We start from the raw sequence: 17,261 nt of genomic DNA, 5'->3' as shown, positions 1-17,261 counted from the left end.
TGTAGCAGAAGCATGTTTTGCACCAGAACATGCAAATCTGGGTCCACATCCACACAAAAAAGGCATCTCCTTGACTGGGACTTGAGCCAAGCCTTAAGACCAGCACACATAACCAAAGAGTTATTAAAAAAAAAAAAAAAAAAAAAAAAAAGACACCAATATACTCTGCTCCCTGCACCAAAGAACTTGAAATGCTTGGAAAAACCATTGATACCTTTAGCTGCAATAGCCTTCTTCAGTTAACAGACAGATTTATGTCTTACAAACAATTTAAAAAAAAAAGTAACTGCTCTTTACTCTTGTACCTTCTTGCACAGCAATTTATATAAATAATAGTGCTTGCACAGGTCAGATCCATGCCAGAAGAAGAGCAAACGGGAGTAACATTTCAGGACCATTAATCTCAGAGATCTCACCAAGAGCAAGTAGCCAGACAGCTTAAAAATATATTTAGTCCACAAATGCTTATTAACATCGTGTGCTGATTCACAGCTGAGCTAGTCGCATGGAGCCCAAATGCCACTTCTGCTTTCCCAGCCTGGGCTTAAAAAAAAGAAGTTGAAAGAGCTGGGCACCAAGTTGCTTAACCTATCTCAAAACCTTCTGCAATGCAACTGTTAGATATGGATCTGTCTGGGCTGGAAACTACAGGTCTAGTCTGTAGACCTAAGGTTTAGGAGTCTGATCTGAGTTTTAAAGACGAGGGATTCCCACGTGCTAGGTCTGGCTCACGTACAGCTTTCCACTGTGGTCTCAAAGCAGCCACCACGCATCTGCATCCTCATGTGCAGAGCACAGAGGAAACGCCCCTGCCCCACAACGGTATTACAGCATTTGCTTGCTGTGCCAGGCACTTTGAGAGTTGAAAGTACCAAGTACGAACAGCCAGCCTGATCCAACTATCCAAGAGGAGCTACAATTCAGTATTTGTAACACACGTACGTAGGTGCAGTTGTCTTACATAATCACTAGATGACATTCCTTGATGTCACCCAAGTACGACTGCAGTGTGCTACAAAGCTGAATCTTGGTTTTCTTTCCTTTTATCGACTATCGCTCTTATTTCCAATATTAATACAGTCAAGACTGGATCATAAATAAAACAGACTCTGCAGGCTTACAACAAAATTAACAGTGAAAATCATTACTACTTTTAAAATTACATCTTGAAATCAACTGAAGAAAATATTTGATGATTTGATAGATATAAACCTGTGTCAAGAATGTGTGTGCTTTGGGGCAGAATTAACCCACTAAATTCTTAAGGAATCCTTTAAGTAATTTTTTTTTTTTCATAAAGGGAAATTTAAAGTGTTTCTTCCCCTACTGTTATACACAATGCAATGATTTAAAGCCCAAAGGATTTTCTCCCTAAATCACCTATCAAATCTGTATGATGGAAAAATATTTAAATATAAAATTTTGATCTTGCTTTGCATTTGAACTTTTAAATGCTTTTCCAGGAAAGCATCTCATTAGTCTTTCAGCCATTCAACCATACTGATCTGCAAGTAAACAACAATCCTCACATTACCTTTCTTTTTTAAAGGGATTAATTATATCCACATAGTTTTTTAACCTAATATACCTCTGGTCAGATTGAGTCTTGCTACTTTTAAAGTGTTATACAATAATTCAGTCCTCATCAACCGCATCAGGATTTGTCAATGTCCATTCTACATTTGTTTTCACAAGGTAGACAAGTTTCTATAGATGTTGGATATGCTAGACAACATCCTCCCAAAAGGAACATCCACCATAACCTACACTTCAGTAAATAAATTTTTAAAAATGGAGTCGGCCCAGAGCCCTGCTCCATTTCACTGGTTTTGCAGAGCGGAGCACAGTTCTCAGAATCAGCAGGGGCCTGGACCCAAGGTTTCAGAAAGAGTTTCAGTGTTTGGTTCACCCATCATGGGGGCAACCTTGAAAGCCTCACTGGGTAGCTATACAAACCTGGAAGAGCAGACGCAAAGCCTCCTCAGTTTTCAAGAAAAGCAAGCTTCCTACCAGCTTCATTCTTTTTTGTTTCAGGGTTGCATATTTTTTTCCTTTTTTGTAGATTGGGGAAGGATGACAGAACTTCTTATTTTCAGTGACAGCAAGTCTGAAACAATTACTCCAAACAGAACGATAGAGTTCTCTACACACTTGCTAACAGTACTGAAATCAAAAGTGATTAAAAGCAAAACCATTTCTGAACAACAGAAACTGAAAGTACTGCCTTTGGAAAAATGTAAACACCAGCATTTTCTCTACAGTAAACACTGAAAGTAACAGATAATTAATGTAGTCTAGGACATTATGACATATTTATAACACTTGTTTTCTGGAATAGTCATACACAATTCACCTTGACTGTATTCCCAAGTCATCACTTTTTAAAGTCACTGCAGTTTGCAGAGGCCATTTTAAGGTGTAAGAACAGATTACCAATGCAAAATTTAACTTAAAAATTGTCAGTTTTAAGCCTGTTTTAGACTGATAATAACTAACCCTGTCTGCATTTCAGAAACATTTTGTGAAGTGGGAATCAAATACACAGTTAAAACTGCTTCTGTTTTAAAATTATACTACTGAAGCACAGGAGACTTCAGCATTATTAAACAAAGGACACATTTGTCCAAACCAAACCACCAGGAAAAAGCAATGCAACAAAAACATTGAGAAACTTGAGTTAATGCACGAGTTCCCAAAAGGCTAAAAGAACATTTTTATTATGGGTGATTTGCAAAGATGAACATTACAACCTTCCTCCCTTCCTCGAAAGGCTTTCAGGGAAGCATCTCTCCAAGGAAGTCTCTGGGCACCGGAGCAGCTCAGAACCAAACCCATGCAAAGACCACATCTGGCTTTGGAGCAGCACGATAGTTCATCACGCGAGGCACATGAAAGCAGACCACAGCTACTAGCAGACTGATTCACATGCAAATACACTTTGCAAGGAGGAAAGAGGTGCCACCCAGCAGCTGGCAAGCGGCTCATTTTTAGCACAAACATTGAAAACACTACATTACACTAACAGAACTGGCATTTACCTTTCCATGGAGGACAATTAATTGTAAGGTGCTTTCTGCTGGCTTCTGAAGGCTTCCCTGCTTAACTGATGTGTTGCGCTCCACTTTTCAGTCCTTCCTCCCAAGAGGTACCATCACTACCACCACTAAAACACTTTATATCGGTGGGACGGGCAGAGTTCCCACCTTGCCGTTACCTGAACAAACACACTTGGTGACGACCACAGACCAGAACACACTGGCCTCACGCCCGAGATCAGAGTCCTGTCGAGCAAGGGCAAAGGCAATAGAAAGCGAGATTCGCGTGCTGTTTCTGCAAAGTCAGAGACGCTGACAGCACTGTCTTGCAGGGATAAATGAACTAGCAAAATTGTTCCTAGCGAGCACCACAGCTGTTTTAGCTCAGCCTACTGCTTTTGCACAATCTGCATTAATAAATACTAAGCCCTAACAAGTGTCAGCTGTGGTCAAACACTGCACGCCCCTGGTTTGGAAGCATCAGTTTCAGACCACGGATAGTCACAAGAGTCCCTTATCCTCAGAGAAGGTGTTTTCTGTTCTCATATCAGTTAGTCACCCTAAAACAATAAGGGGATATAAGCGAGCAACTAAAAAGCAACAAACCAGAGAGAAATAAATTCAAAATCCTCAACAACTCTGTCATCAGAGGAACAGGCTCCAGGACGTACCAGGAAATTAATCAACATGCAAGATAAATGCAGCAGTTAAGGAGAAAATACAAGCAGCTCGGGAAGGCACCTAGACCATTTTCCCCTGTCTGATGCTTGTAGCATCTGGACCCTCCGAAGTGCCTCTGGGGTTACGTTCCCTAGGGAGCACAGGGTCCTGGCCTCACTGTAAGCAGCCAGACCCAAGAGGAAGGGAGAGAAAGCAAACAGCAAAATGTTTCCAGAAAGCTGCCTGGGCTCTGGACCTTGCTGTAGCTATAACGAGCTTTTCATTTGCAAAGCCCTCTCCCTCCTTTCTTAAAAATCATTATTCCCTTATATGAAATGGGAGACTGGGGTGTGAAGCGTTACAACCCATTGCTCCGATTAGGCCGTAAGAAAAATACATTAACCCCCCACACACACACTCTATATGCACCCTCACAAGATTTTTATGACCTCACATCAGTCTGTGTAAAGTGGGAAGAGTTCACATTTAACATCACACACCGACAGTGTTCCCCACACCCTCCAGGACACCTCACCTTCCCGGACAGAGGATGACCTCCTGCCTCCACAGCGGGATCCCAGGAACTGCAAACAGCAGCATCTGCTCCACGCTGGCATGGTATTGTTTTGAGGTGGGCAGTTACAGATTCAGATCTTAAAAAGCAGCTTTTATAAGCATCTACTTAAGAGTCAAGTTTCAAACTCCCCTCTGAGAGAAGTATAACTTACAAGATTTTTTTTTTTCCAGGAGCACAAAAGTGGAGGAGGAGGGGAAAAAAAAGAGAAAGCCCCTTGGGGAGTTCAGCACCTGTGTATGCTAAAGGCACTTCATGTTTTATGCATGAGAATACTATCACCCCTGTGAAGATTTCTAAGTGAATCAGCCAGACAGGGTCTCTACAGCCTGCTTTTAGGAGGAAATTTTTTTCAAAAATTTATTTTAATTCAACCATTTGATTTATATTACTTTCCAGTCATTTCTAGCTAGGTATATTTCAAGCAGAGAACTCTACATCAGCTTCCGCCTTGCCCCTTCCCATATAAATGTGGCAATTAGCACAGAAAAATTAGTCAACTATGCAGTATTTCACCTTAAATAAAGCAGCTCAAGAAATAATACACCATTTAATCGGTACTTGACAGCCAGGGAAGAAACACAGTGTCTCAGTAACATGCTTAAAGAGGGTCTGAAATCCATTCTTAGACCTTGATGGAAGCCTGTCCTTGTCAACGAAACCCACAATCCATAATAATGCTCAGTATTGTGCTTTTATCCTCCGTTTTATCAGAGCTCATCTGCTGATCAATGAGGAGTCCCATGGAATAGCACTCTGAATTTCAATGTCAACACAGCAGTGCTGTGGTAATGATCGAAAATATTTACATATTGCCTCATTGATCATGGGGTGTTCTTTTCCAACCATCTGGCTACTGGGCACTAACATTTTTTTTTTTTATTTTTTTTTAGGGCTTTAAATAGTTGTAAAGCAGGTTATTTGAACATCTTTACAGCGAACATCCAGCATTCCACCTGAATCAGGTTCTGTTATTAACCCAGAACATTAGCGATAGCATTAATCAATTTCATCCCATCTCAGGGAGGGGAAAAAATAATTTTCTTAAGGAGGACAAAACCAAAAAACCAACAAACACCTGTTCCATGCTTACCAGAATGATGTGCCAATTCAGCTACACGGTCGCATTTTTAATGTGACTCCAGGGTGTCACCATTTTGACAACAGATGAGTCAAATGGAAATATGTCACTCACTCTGCACTCGTTGCCAGCCTCGAGATAAAGAAATCCTGTAAGGGCTGTTTTTTCCACCTCCAGATGGAATACCTTATGATAACTGCAATGCTAAGCTCCTGGGCTCTGTAGTGTGTGCCTGTGTTTATACTGCCTTTAGTAACTGCTCAAGTTATCCAAGCCAGGCGGTTCAGGCCAGCTGCTGCCATACAGACTGCAAGGATAAAGCTTAAACAAGCACCGATGAGTCTCCCTTGCCTTCCCCGGGCTGAGTTTGTGCACCCAGAGACTCGCCCAGCTCACCCCGGCTGTCACCTGCAGCGCCTCGCACCCGCGGCAGGCTGGGTATGCCTCACCTGCCGCCGGCTCTGACACCCAACGGGTCCAGAGATACCCTCCTGGGCTACAGAAAGCAAGAAACGGCGGTGAGAAACAGGGATTTAGCCTCAAGAAAACCCAAAGAAAAGCAAAAAGCACCTCTCTGCAAGGTGCTGTTGCACTCCCCCAGCACAGCACAAGCAGTTCTAGTTAACTCTTGCTTCGCTGATCCCAGGTTTCCATGTAAAAATAAATTTTAAAAAAGCTTTGAAAAGCTTATCCGCATGCATTCTTGCAGGAAGTTTAAGAGCAAGTTAAATAAAATATGCAGGAAAGACAGACATCTACAAGATCTACAAGTTTGCTGCAAGAGACCTCTGCAGAATACTTGATAGGAATATTAAAAAGGTGGTTCTCAAACAGTTGTCAAACTGATTTCAAGGTGTTTTTTAGTGGCTCCAAACCTGTTTATAATCAGAAGCTGACTCTCCTAGCTGCTGGTACCATAAACTTGATTTAGGAAGAATGGGAGGTCTAAAAGTCAAATTATACTCAGCCTTTAAACCAGGAATAAAAATACTCTCTCAACACAGTTTAGCTGATGATTTTGGTAACAATGTTTAAGATAAAACATTACCTTTTTTTTTTTTTTCAGTTCTACTTTGATAACAAGGAATAAAACACAAGCTCTGTCAGCGAAATGACATACAGACAACGAAAGACAGAGCTGGGGAAAAAAAGCGCTCTAACATATCTACCTTTGATAACACAGATGCTCCATCAGACAATGAAATCTGCCCTTCATGTCAAGCTCCTTTTTCTGCTGGGGCAACCATATGAAGGACAGGAGGAGGACAGAAGAAGGTTCTTCCCCCTCCATCCTCTCTGCCCAGATGTTTTTGCAGACATGATGCAGAAGATCTGGCTCTTGACCTACTGAGGTTCACTGAAGGCCAGGACCAGAAGGAAAAGCACCTATGAAACATAGGGAGCAGTTTTCCTTACAGCTTTGCATAAATAGTTATTGCTGTTAGAAATCAGCTTATAAGACTCTGTAACTCTGAAGTTTTACTATCCAGAGTCTTCTTCCCCCCCCTCTGACACAGTGATGCTGCATTTCCAATATTACTGTTTCTCTGAGCAGAGCGTCAAGCGGAGATATCAAAGTGCACGCCCTCAGCAAGGCAAGTCAAACCACCTCTTGCTCTTTTAAACAAAAGGATAGATTAAAACTGGGAAGCCAGAGCAACACACAGAAGCTGTACTAAAAAGTTTAATCCTTCAAGTAGGCTTGCCCAAATATGCTCTTCCCTCTCACAGAGGTAGTGTGTTAGATAAATGTGCCTTTTTGAAAAGCCTATTTATAGCCATTAAATGTAAGCAAAAGACAGCATTAAAAATTACTCGGTAGTCCCAAAACAGACAAAAGACACATCATGTCCATGCTGAACACATTTTTGAGGATATTTGATGAAAGACGTTTACCACCTGTTGAAGTTAAAACTTGGAACAATATTTTACAATCCAGATACAGGTTAGACAAATAATGGGTCCCAAGAGTCTGGATCAATGATGCTTAAAAACAAGGGAGAGAGGGAAAAACAAAACAAACTGTCTGCTCTTCTCCTTCTCGATCAGTTTGCTTTGGTGGATCAGAAGCCTAAAAGCACCATGCTAGCCCCACTCAAAAAATACCAGCCCACCTGGAAACAAGGAAGACAGAGCAACACCAGAGACAGTAAACTCTGGGATTTTTTACTCTCTCTTCTACTGAATTGTGACCTGCAACATTTCAGACGTCTGCTACTGGTTTACTCTTGCTTAAAACAGAAGCGATTCGCCACCTTCGCTTGTAAAGAGCACAGAAAGTCAGCCACAGAGAGTGCTACCGAGGAGATGAGGATGGCAGAGAAAAAGCAAGCGAAAGGCCTTCCTCCCCCTTCTGTTCTTTTTCACAAAATATCTCCAAGTTATTTACATACTTGTATCCTGAACTCCCCCTCCGGTTTCACAGTTTGCAGTTAACTCTGCATTCTGCTGGAGATAACGCACATTTAGCTTTCAGCATGTTTAGGCTAGAACACCCTCTGAACATAACGCCAGGTCACCAAGCCCACAGAGGGAAGTATTTCCAGATGCAGAGACTGGCTAGACGATAATAGACAGACATACGAGGCTCCATCTCTCCACCACCCTGAAGAAATCAACCTACTCAGTGAAGGAGACAACTAAACAGCTTGGCAACGCCTACAACTGGTGCTCAACCTCAGATCCAGCGAAAAGATGTAAATATTTAGATTTCAATTTCATCTGATATGATAAATATAAAATGTCTATTTCCTTCTTAAAAAAAAAAAAAGTAGCATTAAAATAGGTAAGCCACCCACATAGAGCAAATGATTCTGCAGTGTTTCTACCTTTAGGAGGAGGTTATTTAAGTTATGGTATTGATCTTGAAACAAATTACAATCACAAGTGAAGTTATTCCCATTGAATTGTCTTCTGATGTATATAAAACATAATTACACCACATCTATATATAGATACATACATAAAATTGTTTTGCTGTTCAATCCAAACATCTAGTGGCTGATGGCAGCCCATTATTTTTTTTTTTACCTCTTAAGAAATGCCCACGGCCCTTCAGGGTTCTCTATGGAGTGACAACTCTGACTCCAACCCGAATCATCTGAAAAAAGCCCCAGAGCAATCCAAGTCCCGAACCAGACTCCTCATGAGTAACCCATACAAGACACAGCAGAAGCTGAACTGCAGTTTACCAGGGCTGTACTATAAAAACCTGAAATCCTTCCATAACCTTTTAAAGCACATAATGGAATTAAGGCCCCACTACACATCCAGAATTAAGTCATGCAAATATCAAACTTCTTTGGAGCTGGAGATAACACGGCCTCGCCCCTAAAATGCCAAGATATGCCAAAGTGCTCAACACGCCGATGTGATTACACACTCCCACCCTCCAAATTAGTTATTGAACAGTTAAAGAGAAATGCCTTCTCAGGTCATTGCTCTGTGGGTTAAGTCAGCTAATATGCTTGAATTAGTGTCCCGAAGCTCAGCGATCGTTATGTAAGTGCCAGCAATCCAAACAAATCAGAGTTAACTTCCCTGTCCGTTACAAGAATCGCTGCTGCGATGACGAATTATGAAACTTTCGGCTGTTCATTCACTGTTATCTTTCCCAAGTCCTCCTTGTTACACTGCAACGATCAGATGTGCCTTCCCAGCCAGCAGCAAACTATCTCGTTTCATTACTGGATTGCCTGGACCTCTGCTCCCCCCACCCACGATGAGACTATAGAAACTGGTGGAAAAACCCCGAGCAGAAATCCCAGTATCTGGTCTCCCACAGGACACTAAGCCGTTTAAAGGAACAGAAAAGGATGAGTGGTGAATCACTTTCCTTGTCACATCGAGGGAGTCTCCCCAACTTACCTAAGCTCAACTGCTTTCCTGCAGAGGAGAGTTTTAAGGTTCCTGCTTACAACGTCACAGCACTCACCAGCCTCAGCTGTCCAAACACAACAAAGTCAGGACTGTAAAAGCTGTGCAGAGTCCTCGCTATCCAAGATACTCAGTGCTCAGGGTTGGGGGTTTTGGGGGGGAAAAACCCTTGAGGTCCACAAGGATGCAGATTTCTGGATGTCGCAGCTCTTCAAATCTGTCTGAGCAAGATTTTCTGGAGGCTGTTTAAAAGCCAGAAGAAAAAAAAATTCTTATTTGGAGTCCTCAAGCACTAACTCGGTAAGAAGCCAAAGATCAGCCTTTGCTGCGAAGGGTTGTCGGAAGACTCAGCCGCTGCTCAGGGTGCCCACGCTCCTACCCGGACAGCTGCCTCCTGCCCACTTCTTCATCAGCTGAGGTGTTTGCTTTCCGTTCCTGCCCTCCATGGCATTGCAGCTGCAGAGTCAGAGGGCTGGTATGTGCCCTCCCGCCAGGCAGCAGCCCGGAGGACGCAGGAGCAATGACCCTGACACCTTCACTCCTGAACTCGAGAGCACCCTGCCAGGGCTGACGGCTTTGCTGTAGCTTTCCACGCTGTTCATTGACCTGGGCTGCGTTAACCACCAAACCCAAGATAACCGTATCCTTGTTACCATCCCTTGCATATGGAAGCCCACGCGCAGGAGACGCTGTTTTCCCTCTCAGTAAGAGGCACTAAGTTTCCCCTCCTGGATCGTCTTTAATTGCAAAGCCAGCACCACCTTGCTGGGATCTCCTCAGGTGTGCCCAAGCTCTCCAAGGCAGGTTTTAGCCTTATGCTTATTAGATTTCTTCCTGCTCTTTCATGGCAAATCATGCAGCTCCTTGCACCCACGTATGCTGAATAACTATTTATCTCCACTTGCCCAACCAACCTCTTGTTTCTTCTCCCCTCTGAAGCTTGACCCTGTGTCACACACACTCAGGAAGGGTTGCAGGAGTGGGAAGCAGCTCTATCTCCAGATATTGCCATCTCTCAGGAGGTCCCCTGGATCCCCACAGCCACCCTTCAAAAAGAAAGATACCTTTTTCCCAACTGGTTTCTAAGTTCCCCAGTGGGATTTACTGAAGCATTTTGCCGTGAGCTTCTAGGGATATTTTTTCTTTAAATTAGAAAAAAAACCCCACCATCAAATCAGTCACACCAGCAAAACCCCCTGCCTGCAGAAAATGCACAAGCATGACTTCAGGAGCTCTACCTATTGACTTGGCATCGTGCTGATTAAAACTCCCTGAAGTGACAGGATCTGAGTTAGCCCCATGCTAAATTGTTTTGTTCCTTCTTACATTAAGAACATCTAAACATCATTCATTACTTTGTTCATTTAAAATTTCGTAGGACTCCTGGCATGGACACCATGATTAGAGAAGCCACATTCCCTTTCAGTTCGTGGGTGAGTTCACACAGACTCCGCTGCCCCAGTACAATGTTGTGGCATTTGGATTTCCTCCAACACTCAGGAAACAAAGTTAAAAATAAAGTGTTTTATTTATTCCCTCCCCCCACATTAATTATTCCATTTCCATTCACACTGAATACTACAGAACATTTTTGTTTATAAGATGCTTTCAGGCTCAAAAATAAATTTAGACATATCTTACTAATTTGGGGAGATAAACAGAAATATTAATTGCATCATACCCTATGTCAGCCAGCTTTAAAATTAAATTAGAAGGCATCTTCACCATTTACAGAAATTGGCTATTAAGAAAACCATGGGGTTTAGATGTTGCTTTTTCCTTCTAAAATAAAAATAAAGAGAAGAAGGACATTGATGTCCGGTCCTCCCTTCTCCTCGAAATGAGGCATGTGTCTCGAACAAGAGGAAGCCTAAAAGAAAAACATCATGTGAAAAAAACGTTTCTCAATGGATCATGCTGGTCCTAGAACAGGACATTGCCGGAATATGCATGAATGGCATGAGTCAAACTCCACTCAGGAGTAAGCATCGGCTTTCCCTTGCCATTTTCTGAAGCCTTCCAGTCAGGCTGCCAAGACAGCAACTGAATGACATGATTTTTATTTGAATGTAGGGGGGAGATTAATGCTGTTTTGGACTAATTGGAGGAACTTTCTTTAAATTAGCTTGCTTGAAGGATGCGCTGCTTCTCTATTTGGCCAACTCACAGAAGCAGTAACAAATTGTGAATAAAAAGAGACTATTTATTTAAATTCAAAACCCCTTAGCACCACTGTCAGTTGTAAGTTTTGAGAATTTCTATTAGGGAAAAAAAAAAAAAAAAAATCAGGACAAGGTCTTTCCAAACTGGTTGCTGTCAACTAAAATGAGAAGTTAGATAGAACTCCCACATGCCAGATGGTAAATCACAAGAAATGCTCGGGCTGTTAGATGCACAACAAGCGACAAACACATTGAAATACACCATGAGAAGCAAAATCAAAATAGAAAGGATATTTTAATAAGAAGTTATCATTCGGGGGAAAGATCCTTGTTAAGCTCATCAGAATTGAAAGTCATACATTGAGGGCTTCTTCCTTTCCTCACCACCTCACGTAAGCATGGAGAACAACTAACAATTTTAGCAGAGTTACATTAGGCTAAGGGCTCCTGTCAGCAAGAGCCTTGGAGTTCACTATTCAGACATTACTTACAACCCTTTCTGCCAAGTTACTTAAAAAATATTGTTAAAGGATACCAGGGAATTATTTACTCAAACCATTACTGTTTCCTGAACACAGATGCAAGAAAAAGTTATATTAAGAAGATAAACAGCTGCTACTGTATGCTGTTTAAATGGTAACAAAAGCATCTAAGGGCCATAAAGGGAATAGTACGGGAATTAAAAAGCATTTTTATGCACGAAGACCGCTAACATCCGTACATTCATTAAAGTGGTATCAACCATGCTTTTAATTAAAAGTTAGCGACAGAAACTTAAATATGATTAATGAAACCTAGCAGCCTACCAGAAGTCTGCTCTATCAAAAGCAAGAAGCACAACAAGCTGCATTTCCAGCTCTTGCTTGCTTGTTTCTCTTTCCCTCTCAGAGATGCTGCCACAATCAGAACACATCGCAAGGACCACAAAGCAGCATTCCTGTGAAAAACAGCAAGCCAGGACAAGTCTGCAACCGTGCTTTCATGCTTGGCCATTCTTTAGTCTGTATATCCCGAGGAGGCATTTCAATTACCGAGCAGCCCGGGGCCAAGACAACGAGCTGGTTACCTGTCAGAATAACCAGCTATACAACGATCTATCAACCATCACAGGCATGAGGTCTGCCAAAGGCCAGGAGAAAGGCTGCCCTACAAACAGCAGTCTCCTATTCAACAGTGGAAAAAAATCACTCAGAAGCCAGTGCTGAACTCTGTAACGCAGTCAGTCTTCTTGTGTTACTCGGGAGCAGTCATGACAAAAATAAACTACGCGATAAAAATACAGCGCGAGCAAAAAGATGTGGGCACGGAGAGGGAATTAGTATGCATATATAGGAGGATAAGGAGTCCTACAGGCCATAGATATTTCGACATGCAATCAAACTACCTCCTATTTAAGTCCTAATGTCTGCAAAGACGAATCTATTACCATTGTCCTGTTGAACCGCGGTCATGTATGGAGCTGAGCACATGCAGATTATGTCTTCAAAGACTGAAGACTTTTTTTGGCATTGTATTACCCACCGAGCTGCTTCCAGACGCACAGAGCACATAGAATGATGGAAGTTCTCACTTTAGAGAAGGTACTAACACAGGAAGAAACTTTGCATTTTGCTTAAATACATAATTTAAATAAACTTTGCCTCGGTCATAGCATTTTAACATAAAATGTGCCAGGATTGAATTGTGTGGCTGACTGAACAGGGCCCTACTGTGAGGGGTTCCCCGTTCAGGGCTCTGCTAATGATGCTCCAAGCCCCAGGCTGAGCACCTCAGCGCACTCCTCTGTGCTTCTCTTTCTTCAGCGGAGCGAGAGGGGTTGGGGAGGAGGTGAAGGAAGTGATTTAACCCTCCCGCAGCTGGACAAAGAGCTAAAGTTGTTCATGGTGTAGCCTGCTGCCGTGGGGCAGCAGCGTACTCCAGAATGGAGCTCAGGGTTGTGCGGGAGCACCAGGCAGGGCCCCTTCTGTCAAGTGATGGGGAGGCCAGGAGAAGGCACCGCCAGGCCCAGCAGAGAGGATCGCCTCTTGTAGCCCATCATCCAGCTAAGGAACGGGCATTCTGCTCTTTCTAAAGGGAAAAATCTCTTCCTCCTGCCCTCCTGAGGGCTGCCCTCCCGAGGGGAGGCACCGCCTCAGGAACATGGCCGATTTCCAGTCAGCCGCCCAGCAGTCCACTGACCGCAGGGGGTCTGGAGCCCTGAAAGCCCACGAGGTTCTTCCTCAGCTGTAATTAGACAAAGGCATTTCTTCTGTGAGGCCACGGCAGGTCTCACCCCTCTTCCCATACCACAGGCAGGGAGGCCATCCCCGGGCAGCACCTTTGCCCCCTCCTCACAGCCAGGCCTTGTCCGAGGGGCTCGTGGGCCACCGCCTTCCCCACCACACGACAAGTCTCCACCCGGTGCCTCTGTCAAAGCTGAATTCGTTGAAATTCAAGCTTGAGAGATGCGGTAACCGAGGAAGGAGGACAAGGAGGGCCATGGCCAGGATGAAGGCTCTCCTGCGGGCAGCGTTCGCTCTGGCCTCACACGTAGGGTGTTTGAAGGCTGCCGGCACTGTTCCCTGACATCCGGCACGGCTTCCTGCGCATCCAGCCACAACCTACCGAAAACGCTCCCTCTGCCATTACAAAACGCCCGGTGTGGACGGTGCCCATCCCCGGCTGTCAAACGCTGACACTCAAACCACGACCGAGGACAGAGGAGAAAGGTGTTTGCTGCCTACAACCCGCCAGCAGAGAGAGAAAGGAATAACGGGGGGGTCAAAGGGTGTAACACAACCAAACCTCATTAGTACACCACGGGGTACGCTAGAGCAAGGCTATGAGTCCTTCGTTATTTTGTGTGCAACAACGAGGAGCTGAGGCAGCGTGCTGCTACGGCTGCAGCGCCCGGAGACCCCGCGGCGCAGCAGACCTGTCCCTCCCTGTCATTTACTCCTCTATTCGGGAAACTTTTACCGCCGACGCATCCCGCTGGCCGCGGGCGAGAACGAGACGGCCCGGCCCCGCTCAGGCCGCGGGAGCGCCCGGAGGTACCGGCCGGGCACCCGCCGCCGCCGCGGCCCGCAGGGGCCAATTCCTCCACCGCCGCCCGCCGAGGCCCCGGAGAGGGGCCCGCCGAGCCGCCCCGGCCCCTCGGGGGAGGCTGAAGCCGCCCCGCGGGCCCGGCCTTCCCGCGTCGCCCTCCCCTCAGGCCCGCGGCGGTTCCCGCCCCCGGTGAGGCACGGCCGAGCCGGCCCGGGGGGCCGCCAGGTGCCGGGGCCCGCCCCGCCGCTCCCCGCGCGTCCCCCTACCACGCACCGGCTGCTCCCGGCGCAGCGGCCGCGGCTCCCGCTGCTGCTGTTGTTGCTGCTGCTGCTGCTGCTGCCGCCGCAGCGGCTCGGCGGCTGCCGCTGCCTACGAGTCGCTGCCTGCCGACATGCCCGCGCTCCGCTGGCATAATCCCCGGCGAGAGTGGGCCGGGCGCAGGCAGCTCCTCACCCGCCGGCTCTGCCGCGGCGCGGGGACGGCGGAGGCGGGGGGAGGCGAGGCGAGGCGAGGCGGGCCGCCGCAGCTCCGCGCTGCGGGGGAGGGGGGGCGGGAGGAAGCGGGGAAGACGAAGAGCCCCGGTGCCGGCGCTGCCCCTGCGCTGCCGCGGCGGCCGCCGGCCGGACAGCTTTATTCCCCCGCCCGAGCCGTGCCCACCGCCGCGGGGAGCCGCCACTTCCTTCCCCGCGCCGGGCCGGCGCTCCCGCACGGCGGGCGGGACGGGGGCGCCGCCTGCCGGTGGCGGCGGGGAGCGCCGCCGGGGCCCGTGACCGCCGCCCGCGGGGCGCCCCGCTCTGCCCGGCCGGGGGCGAAGCCGCGGGGACCCCCGGAGCGGGTTCAGCAGCGGGCTGGGTGCCTCTCCCCGGCCGGCACCCGTGCGGAGGCTCCGGCTCGCCGCGGGCGCTCTTACCGCCTTCCTCCAGACGCTGCCCTGCGCTGGGTTCCCTCTGCTGCTTGGTACCTTTACCGGGTGCCCGCGGGAAGGATAACTGACGGTGACGGAGCCAAACTTCCACGGTGAGGGGTGAAGCCCCAGCCCAGCCTCTGCTCTAACCCTGCCCCTGCACTAGACTTTTTGCAGACTGGAGCAGTGCTGGTTACTCCTGTAACTTTACTCCTGCAAAGACTGGGAAAAAATCACTAAAGGTTTAGCCATCATTTTATTCAGAAACCTCAGAAAACGGCAACAAAATTTGCTGTACTGTTTTAAACGTGTCAGTTTGTTGCTTTGGTTTTTTTTTAAGGATGCATCACTTCACCGCTTCTGTCCACCCTGCAAATGCAAAATACTACCAGCAGCCAGCCCCCTGTTACGTCCTGGATAATTCCACACTCACGAGCTTCGAGAGAGCTGCACAGCTGATGCTTCAAGCTCTTTGTCCTCATCCTCAGGGACTCCCCTGCACCTCACCAAGACCTGCTCCCATTTCTGCTCTTTCTCGGGTCCCCCCACAAAGCCAGAGCCAGCCTGCCTAGTAAACGAGTTTGTTTTGTAAACATACCTGCATTGCCACAGTAAGTTCTAGTCCGCATTATAGCTCTTTTTAGAGACAAAGTTCCCAGTGCAAGGCAGATTATACCTGAAGCGATCAATGGTAAAGAAACACTTTTTTTAATTTTAATTTGCTTTTTAGAGATGTGGACAAATAGAAATTTTATCTTCCAAAGGTTAAAGCTGAAAGATTAATGTTTATTATCATAGAGAAAACTATGCAGGGGAGTGTCTCGCAAGGGCAGCCTGAGACAGAACAAAGCCTGGGGCTCCCAGCAAAACCCAGTAGATCTGGAAAGGCGATAAATGCCTACATAGCTGAGAGGTGTCAGGTGGAAGAATGCAGGAGGAAGATGATTACAGTCCTCCTCAGAGGAAGCATAAGCTTCTGGTTCTCTGGAAGCCCTTATTTGTCCCCAAATATGGAACAAGGCAATTTGCTCATGTTAAGGGAAAGAGTTTTAAAAGGGATTAAAAAAAAAAAAAAAAAAAAGTGTGTCCAGCAAAGGGCACAGCAAGTGCAGTCACATTTTCCACAGTAAACACGCACTTCATGTGCCCCGCTTCTTGATGCTTCGGGTCTAATTTTCAGAAGCACTGAGCATTCAGGCCTCCCACTGATTTAATCTGGAACTGCAGATTCGCTGCCCCTCTGAAGAATCAGGCCAAAGGCACCATACTGAACAGGTCACCCTAAGCCAGGCATTTATTTGAAAAGGTTGGCCTAGAAGTTTACTAAGAGCAACACTTACTACTTTTTTTTTTTTCCCTTTCTTCCCCCTTCAGTGTTATAATAGAACAGAAATAGCCTAAAGAGCTCCAACAGATGGAGGAGGACTTTTGATTAAAAAATAAATTCTGACTCACAATTCAGTTTTCTGGATGTAATAAAAAAAGAGTACATGAATATGAATAGCACTGGAAAGAACGGAGTGGAGATGAAGGGAGGTTATAAGAAAGGCAGTGAAATAGCTGAACTGATGTACCTACTTGTTTCTAATGTCTGTCAGGAAAATTCTGTTTGTTTTTGCTGTGGTGCTGATGAAAGAAAACAAGACCATTAGTGGACTCATGAAATTTTCCTGTGATGGATTTCTTGGAAAAATCCTGCTGGCTGAATGATACTTTTGAAGAATACTTTTAAATGGTACCTGTTAATAACTTAAAATGGTGGGAAAACTTCTTCAGCTAAATAGTACAGCTGCACAGGGAAGCCAAGATTCTTTTTTCCTCCCTCAACCCCTTCTAAGTAAAAATTACAAGTAAGAATATGGAATACCATCAAAATTGTACATCTATTCGTATTATTTATCAAAATATATTTGGGCAAGTTATCTCCAAGCATTCAGGCCCA

General features: G+C 45.7%; 1 protein-coding gene across 4 annotated transcripts in view; it reads right to left on the bottom strand.

The window, feature by feature from the left end:
• PITPNM2 (phosphatidylinositol transfer protein membrane associated 2) overlaps positions 1-14,765 on the bottom strand; it is a 139,927-nt gene extending 125,162 nt beyond the window's left edge. For all 4 annotated transcript variants that reach the window (XM_050906730.1, XM_050906731.1, XM_050906733.1 and 1 more), the window contains exon 1: positions 14,689-14,765. The gene's annotated coding sequence lies outside the window, so the exon portion shown is untranslated. The remainder of the gene's footprint in view (positions 1-14,688) is intronic.
• Positions 14,766-17,261: the final 2,496 nt, after the last annotated feature.

The sequence above is a fragment of the Gymnogyps californianus genome, chromosome 16 (genome assembly GCF_018139145.2).
Source record: "Gymnogyps californianus isolate 813 chromosome 16, ASM1813914v2, whole genome shotgun sequence".
Lineage (NCBI taxonomy): Eukaryota > Metazoa > Chordata > Aves > Accipitriformes > Cathartidae > Gymnogyps > Gymnogyps californianus.
The sequence above is the reverse complement of the archived record's forward strand: the minus strand, read 5'-3'. Positions and strand labels throughout refer to the sequence as shown.